Source organism: Gracilinanus agilis, chromosome 6 (genome assembly GCF_016433145.1).
Source record: "Gracilinanus agilis isolate LMUSP501 chromosome 6, AgileGrace, whole genome shotgun sequence".
Classification (NCBI taxonomy): domain Eukaryota; kingdom Metazoa; phylum Chordata; class Mammalia; order Didelphimorphia; family Didelphidae; genus Gracilinanus; species Gracilinanus agilis.
Window position 1 is genome coordinate 192,028,183 of NC_058135.1, and position 8,785 is coordinate 192,036,967.

Sequence of the window (8,785 nt, forward strand, 5' to 3'; positions counted from 1 at the left end):
ATGAGGAACTATGGTCAACAGGCTTAAGTGACTTGCCCAGAATGGCATAACTAGTAAGTGTCTGAGACCAGATGGAACTCAGGAAGATGAGTCTTCCTGACTTCTGGCACTCTATCCACTGTACTATCTAGCTAAGCATGACATTAGTGGACACACTTAATGGGTCTTTTCCACATGAACCCATACACTTTATATAAAGCTACAATAAAGACTAAGGACCTAGACTACACTTCCCTAGACAGTAGAAACCCATTTGGCTATCAGGTTCCTGTCATCTTATGAGGGATATTTGGAGAAAATGACATCATAACCTCCAGAAAGATTTGGCCTTGGTGAACTGAGCAACAAAAATACCACCTGGAGATGGCTGAAAGGAGGAGCTGGGAAAGAGTAGTTCCTTCTACACAATGATAGAGGCCAGCCAAGGGGGAAGAACTACTTTTCTATTAAATTCCCAACCTCCAAACCCACACACTGTTAAATCATTGTTACCAGTAGCTGGTGGTTCCATGTGTAACAAGATAAATAATTTTTATTATTTTTTCCTTTGCAAGGGGCATGGTACACTGTGCAGGGTCCACCAGATAAATGGAATTTTCAATTCAATGTGACAAATATTGATTGTGGAAGGGTCTAGTGTGTTTTAGAAGGTGTGATAGGATCAAATTTCACCTGCCTCCTCACAACAAAGGTTAGGTTTTCCAAAAAGCAATAAAGTTGTCCCTGGGTCTTGATTGGCCCCTGCTTTCTTTAATGCAGTTTCCTGGTCATCTATGGGCAAAAAATGACCCATCCACAGTGGGTTAGGGATCCCTTCTACTCGGTGAATTTCTGAAAGTCACCATATACTCACCAGCTACATCCCCAAAACCTATCTTTGTTGTATCCCCTTGCAAAGTATATCTCCTTTTATTAACTGTTTAAAGACTTTTGGATGAGTCATTTCATCCCAACATTGAACATAACCTAACAAGGTCCTGGCATTAGAGCCAGCGGAAACATACAAAACATTTTGTCTCTTGCTCTCAAGAAGAGAATAATTTTGATTATTGAGAAATAACCAGCTTTTAATACATGAAATGACCAGAAAATATTGGCAGACAAAAAAGTATGAGATGCTCATGAAGCTTCAGACTTTAAACTGAATTTAGGTGAAACAAATTGAAATGAACAAAAGTTATTAAAATTGGGGGAAGCTAGGTGGCTCAGTGGATGAGAGCCAAGCCCAGAGAAAGGAGGTCCTAAATTCCAAATTGGCCTCCGATACTACTTGGCTGTGTGACCCCAGGCAAATCGCTTAATCCCCATTGCCTCACCCCTACCACTTCTGCCTTGGAACTAATATTGATTCTAAGATAGAAGGGAAGGTTTGGTTTTTTTGTTTTTTAAGTTATTAAAATTGTGACACAGACCATGAGAATTATTCTAGGGAAGGAAGGATAAAAGTTCAGTGTCACTGGATTCCCTAAGTGTCAGAGGAGGCTTAGAAAAGAAGCAAGACTTGAACTCAAGCTTAAAGGAAAAGTAGTATGTTTATAGGTAGACATTTAGAAGAGGGAGCAGGACATTCAAAGTGAACTCAACCACACTGTTATTTGGTATGGTATTATCAGAGGAGGCCATGAAATCTCCTCCTCTGAATGCTTTAAGAGAAAAGGATGCTAATATGCCTGGAAAGTTATAATAAGCCTTTCCAGGAAAGCCTTACCTATAAACAAGAATGATTCAAAATAACACGCATCATAGATAACACCATTAAAGAATATTAGGGCTAGAAGAGACTTTAAAATAATCTAGTCTGTTTTTTTAAAAACCCTAACTTTCTATCTTAGAATTGATACCAATTTTCCATTCCAAGGCAGAAGAGCTATATCAGCTACTCAATTGGGGTTAAGTGATTCGCCCAGGGTCACAAAGCTAGGAAAAGGGTAGATTTGAACCTAGGACCTCTGGTCTCCATCTGTCTAGTCTAATTTTTAAAGATCATTGTATAGATAAGGAAATTGAGGCCTAGAGAGACTCCATGATTTGGTCAATATCACTCAGTTTATTAATGACAGAGCTTGGATTAGAATGCAGATCTCCTGATTACCAGGTTACTGCTCTTTGCAATCCAATCCAAGTCCAATCTCTTTAAGGTACCATGTATGGAAAGGCAAAACAATAAACAACCTCTATCTTCAAAGAGCTTGAATTCTTTGGGTTGGGGGGGGTGGTGATGGGGCAGGGTTATATGATATGTAAACAGATTAGTAGAGACATGATAATTTAGGGGTAGAGAGAGTAATAGGTGAAGTTAATGAGTTCAGTGCTTATGAGTATTTACTGTGCACTTCTGATGTAATCCCCAGATGGATTTTGAAGGATGTGTATTCTGTGATGGTTCTGGTCTGCCTACAACATTGTGCTGAAGAGTCTTTTTGATTGGCTGTAAACTGGGGCCTTTCAGAAGGCACTAATCAACCAGGACTTACCTCCTTTCCCCTTTAGTCTTACTTCTTCTCGTCTAGCAGCATTCTGGTGAGAGAAAAGAGATGGTGCTCTAAGGGTGAGGCATAGGGCTCCCCCGACTCTGAAGCCAACGTGTGGCCCATGAATACAGGCAGGTCTTGGGTCTTTGACTTTGCATTCATTCTTTTGTTTTAGGTGAAAAAGATCAGAGATGGTGGTCCAGGAGTGAAATCCATCAAGAGTTTATTGCTAGTAAGTCCAAAATTAATGCCCCAAAGATCAAGGAGAGACCTGCTGGGATTCAGCCCACTGGTAGGTGAGACAAGGAATCATTTGCTGAATTTTGTGGGACCAGTTTTATATGGAAAATATGTTAAGTCTGAGCCTAATCTATTCAGTTATGGAATTGGTATTCCATATGGTATAGAAGTGAGTGTACCCTCACAATAATAAGGGGAAATATTTATATATCTTCCTTTTTTAAAATTAAAAAAAATTTTCTCATGGTTACATGATTCATGTTGTCTCTCTCTCCTCTTCCATCCTCCCTCCTAGAATTGACAAGCAATTCCACTCAGTTATACATATATTATCACTCAAAACCCATTTCCATATTATTCATATTTATAATAGAGTAATCTTTTTAAAACCAAAACCCCAAATCATATACCCAAATAAACAAACAATAAATCATGTTTTCTTCTGCTATATATCTATACTTGCTCTATCTTTGAAGTAAATTTTGCTTTGTAAAAATTAATCAGACTTTTAAGTGGTTAAGTGGAAGGGGATTATGCCTTCAGAATATTAAGGGATATGTTTTTATACTTGTTCTTGTAATACCTTTGAGTTAAATATTCTTTGGCAAGAGCTAATTTGAGGGGGTAGCTAGGTGATTCAATGGATTGAGATTCAGGCTTGGCGTTGGACGATCCTGGGTTCAAATATGGCCACAAACATTTCCTAGCTGTGTGACCTTGGGCAAATCACTTAACTCCTATTGCCTAGCCTTTAACACTCTTCTGCTTTGGAACACAATGTTGATTTTAAGATGGGAAGAAAGGGTTTAAAAAAAAAAAAGCTGATCTAATATGAATAAATGCAATTGAGGTACTAGTTACTGGCCTCTAAAAAAGAGGAATAGAGTCAGAGGAGGTTTGAGATAATGGAAGAAAAAAGAGGCTTTCCAAATTTCCTCCCCAAGATATTATCTCTGAGGAGGAGGAGAACAGGTCCACAGCTTAGCTCAGTACCTACACAGCATTAGTCCCACCTAGTTCCCCTTTGGTTTCTCAAGGCTTCTCTGCTGGGCTAGCTGCAACACTCAGCATGGACTCGTAGGCTCTAACATCCTAGAGCTGGACTTCTTGGGCTGGGGACTTCCTTCCCTGCACCTAGAACTGAAAAGAACAAAAGAAACAGGCTAAAACCCCAAACCCATTGCTCAGGGCTATGTAGCCTAAAGGGAGGGAGCCCAAAGGATCTCCTCTACCCTTATCACAAGATATCCCCTTCTATGAACGAAGAAATTCTTAACTTTTAGACATGAGTGCCAAAAAAGAACCATTACGCTTTAGCTCGATAGTTTGAAAGATGCAGATACAGACTAATTACACAGTCAATGAAAAGAGGCTAGCCCCAACTACATAGCAGGCCAATGAGAATGTCCATGAGTGCACCATTTCTCCTATCTTTGAGAAGCAGGTCAGCTAGCACCTCCCACGTGAATGGCTTGGGCATGCAGTAAACCAATTACATACAAACATGGGCTATTGTTGTTTCACTTATTAGATAAGAAGGGAACGCATCCCAGACATTGGAAATAGTCTGTGCAAAGGTGTTAGGAAAAATAAGAGATGGTAAGAAGGCCAACATGTCTGGAATGCATAACGTGTGAAAGAGAAGAATGTGAAATACAAAAATGATAGACCATTATGCCATACATCTGAAATCTTTTCTAGATGTATGGGAATTATAAGTGAATGACAGTTTAAAGACAAACAAAACAGCCTCTTCTTTTTCTCAGGCCATTGCCTTGGGTAGTTGGCCAACTGTAGTACAAATAGCCCAAGATCTAACATGCATGTCTCTTTACAGACTTGATGTGTTGAAGGTGCAAAGAGTAAATCTGTCAAGGGTTTTTGAAAGAGAAAGACAAGTCTGGAGTAGAACAGTTGATGGAGATTTTTCAACAATTCTCTTCAATGGAGCTCTTTAGTAATCTGGAAAAATGGCATGGACAGTCTTGTAGCTCTTTGGGTTTTTTAGGTCTTGAATATTCTCATCATATCCAGCTGGTCCTGGTCATTTAAGACGTTCTTCCCAAGATATCCTCAGTCCTACTGGAAACAGGAAATACTGGAAACCTCACTAGAAAATCATGTAGATTTCTGGCCTAGTTTTATTGAGGTTTTGATAAGTATCCAAAATTGTGGTTGTTTATACCAATTGAGCTTCTGAATCTCTTGAGATTTACCCTTCTTGTAACTTAAAAGCCGGCAGCTCCACAGGAAAAAATGCACATCTCCTAATCTCTTCTTGGAAATTTTCCTTCTTTCTTTTGCCAGATTTGCTAATTTATACGTGCTCCAAAGTTGATGCAAATGGGGGAAACTTGAGATATGATTTTTATCAACTGAAAACAGTCCAATGATGATACCAAACTCAACCTTACTCATCCTCTCTATTGGAGAATGGAAGATTTGGTAGAAGATTAAAATGTATAAGGGACTGAGAAGGAAAATATGATTTCACAAGTCTATGAAGACAAAACACACACCACAGCATCAAAGTTACACTTTGTTAATTCATGTTGGCAGGGAGTGATTAGATTATAGAATCATAGCACTTGGATTTGGAAGGGACCCTAGAGGTCATCTTGACTAACCTCCCACACAGTTCAGGAATTCCTTCTATAATGGCCCTGACAGATGGTTATCCAAACTCTGCTTGAATAATTGGGGCGTTACTATAAATACAGTTTGTTATTTCTCATACAATGTTAATAAACATTGACAAGAATGTGAATGCATTTGTATTAGACCCAGGCAATAACAGTCTCACTAGAAAGAAGAAAAAAAACTTAAAACCCAAGATGTCAGTTTATAAGCTCTTTCTGCCATTGAATTTCCACCGACTTCAAAAAGGATTTCAAAACTCAGAAGGGCTATATTATAATGATAGCTTATATCTATATAAAGCTTTACGGTTGCAGAGTGGTTGATACCTATTATCTCATTTGAGCCTTCCAACCACCTTCTAAGATAAAACAGTGGAGGAATCATCCCTATTTTACAAAAAAGAAAATTGGGTCTCAGAGTAATTAAGTGATTGTCCAATGTTACACAGCTGGAATTGTGGAATATTGGAGCTGGAAATGATCACAGAGATCATCTAAAATAGCCTCTTTATTTTAACAATAGCGGCAAGGTGGGACACAATTCCAGGTCCTGCTTCTTTGCTACCTCGTGTTTCCTAGAGTAGAATATAAGCCCTCTGAAGACAGGAAATGTTTTCTATTTTGTCTTTGTATTCCTATTGCTTATGAGGGACTTTATACATGATTATTCAATTAAGATTAGGTTCAAAAATCAGATAAAGCCCACGATTTAATATGAAAAAGAAGGCAGATCACTTTTAAAATACCTAAATATATTTTAATTGACCTCTTTTATGAAAGAATTGATGGTTATTTTGTTGAATGTTTCAGTGATAAGGAAGGGAAGGGAACAAGCCCGTTTATTAAGCATCTACTTTGTTGAGGGTTAAGCACTATTTTAGACTTTTTATTATCAAGTATGATCTCATTTGATCCTCACAACAACTCTGGGAGGTAAGTCTTGTTATCTGCATTTTGTAGTTGAAGAAACTGAGACAGTCAGAGTTAAGTGATATGCCCAAGTGTTACAGAATTAGTATGTGTTTGAAGTTAGATTTTAATTCAGGTCTTCTTGATTCTAGGGTCAGCACTTTATCCACAGTGCCAGCAAACTACCTCTGAAGGCTTGTGTATATTGATTTGAAATGTGTAAGGACTGACATTCATATCACTAATACATTAAAGCTTATAGAGACCTATTGTATGTTTTGGATCAGCCAAATGGCATAATGGATAAAGCCCTGTGCCTTGAGTCAGAAAGCTCTGAGTTTAAAACTGGCCTTATGGAGAGCAATCTGGAACCATGCCCAAAGGACCAAAAAACTGTGCATACCCTTTGACCCAGCAATACCACTACTAGATTTATATCCCAAAGAAATTAAAGATAGAGGAAAATAACCTATCTATACAAAAAGATACATATTTTTTGCAGTTTTGTTTTTATTTCATAATCTTAAACTTAACTCTTGTAGGGATTAAAAATTAATGGTTTGACTAAAATATATGAAAATTATAAATGATAATGGTCATTGATTCAAAGTATTATTGCTCAATTCTAAATGACTTTAATAGCTTTTATTTACAAAAGAGGTGGAAAGAGTGAAAGCAGAGAAACATAAAAGGGTAGAGAAGACATTAGCCTATCTAACTAAATATTACTCCAGTACTTGACTCAGCCAGGACTTGTTGACCTTCAACCAGAATTAAACTCTCTTCAGAAGATAGGAAGGGAAAGCCAGCTATCCATTCACCCTAGTTCCCTCCAAGAGGCAGGTCAAGACAATGACTAGAGCTGAAGGTGACTTCTGAGGCCAACTTTATTCCTTAAGCCGATTTTCTTCTTGAAGCTGGCTTCCTTCTTGAAGCTGAACTCCCAGCCCCAGAAATTCAGGGCCTTTTATAGTGGCTTCTTGTCCCTCTTCACATGGGCCAATCACAGCTTCCAAATTGCCTAGCACTTCCCCAGCAGACTTGGGGTGGGGGGAGGAGTGAAGGGGCAGTGTCTATAGGATCCATTTCTTACCTTCTGGAGATATGAATTCTCATCAAAAGGGTTCACAATTTCCTAGCTAATTGAGTTTCTGAGGGTGTGAATTCTCTAAGTGGTTTGTGAGCTCCTCCACCTGGTTCAAGTTTGTGTTGACTCAATCAAAAGGTAGACAAAGGAGAGTTAATCCTGTCCTCACAACCTAGTGAGGTACTAAGTAGGGGTACTTAAATTATTGTTAACCAAAGTGTTAACTCCAACCAGGCAAAGAGAACAAAGGATTCCCTTTTTACTAGTGTAAACTCAGAATAGACAAAGAGAACCAAGAATTTCCTTTCATGCTCTTGTTTGAGTATGAAACTCAAAGTTGAGTATAAACTCCAAATTGAGTATAAACTGTTGTTTAGCCTGACTTGTGGAAGAGAAAGGGAAATGAAATCCAAAGAGAACTGCAGCAAGTGAGAGCACAAAGATTACAGGGTATAAGAGCAGGTAGAATTCAAGGGTGGTCTCTCCATCTATAGAGGAATGGTTTGGTGGTTAAGGCAAAAAACAGAATAAAAAAACTTATTAGATTTGTCTATAGTCAGCAGTGGTGGTCTTCTTGCTGGTCTTGCCATCCCAAGAACAGAAACACTCCATATTGTTCATGCCTTCTTTCACTTGGCCATCTAACCAATCAGTCTTAGCAGTACAGATGAAAAACTGGAAGCCATTTGTGTTGGATTGAACATTTGCCATGGATAAGATGCCAGGGCCAGTATGTTTCAGGATGAAGTTCTCATCAGTAAATCTTTCCCCTTAGATTAATTTGCCACCAGTGCCATTATGGCAAGTGAAGTCACTGCCCTGGCACATAAACCCAGGAATGATTCTGTGAAAGCAAGATCCCTTGTAACCAAATCCTTTCTCTCCAGTGCTCAGAGCATGGAAATTTTCTGCTGTCTTTGGAATTTGGTCTGCAAAGAGCTAGAAAGTAACCCAGCCCAGAGGCTTGTTTTCCATACAGATGTCAGAAGTACATATTGGGGCTGTCCATGGTCACGGATGGCTGGACTGGGCACAACAGTAGAGGCAGAGGCAGTGGGGCTTGGAAGAATCAAAAACCCTGGTGGAGGTGTCAGCAAAGCCACAAAAATATTTTTATCAGCTCTTTTTGTGGTGGCAAAGAACTGGAAACTGAAGGGATGTCCATCAATTGGGGAATGGCTGAATAAGTTGTGGTATATGCTTATAACAGAATAATATTGTGCTATAAGAAATGACAAAGAAGATGATCATCAAAACAAACAAACAAACAAACCTGAAAAGACTTATACGAAGTGAGCAGAACCAATAGAACATTGTACATGGTAACAATAATAATGTATGATGATCAATCGTGAATGACTTATGATGAAAAAGGATATCCACTACCATAGAAAGACCAGATGGAGTCCAAATGCAGATTGAAACAAAACACTCTTCAC

The 8,785-nt window shown here is 38.7% G+C and overlaps 1 pseudogene; it reads right to left on the minus strand.

The window, feature by feature from the left end:
• Window positions 1-7,886: 7,886 nt before the first annotated feature.
• Window positions 7,887-8,355, minus strand: LOC123251854 (annotated as a pseudogene).
• Between the last annotated feature and the right edge of the window lie 430 nt (window positions 8,356-8,785).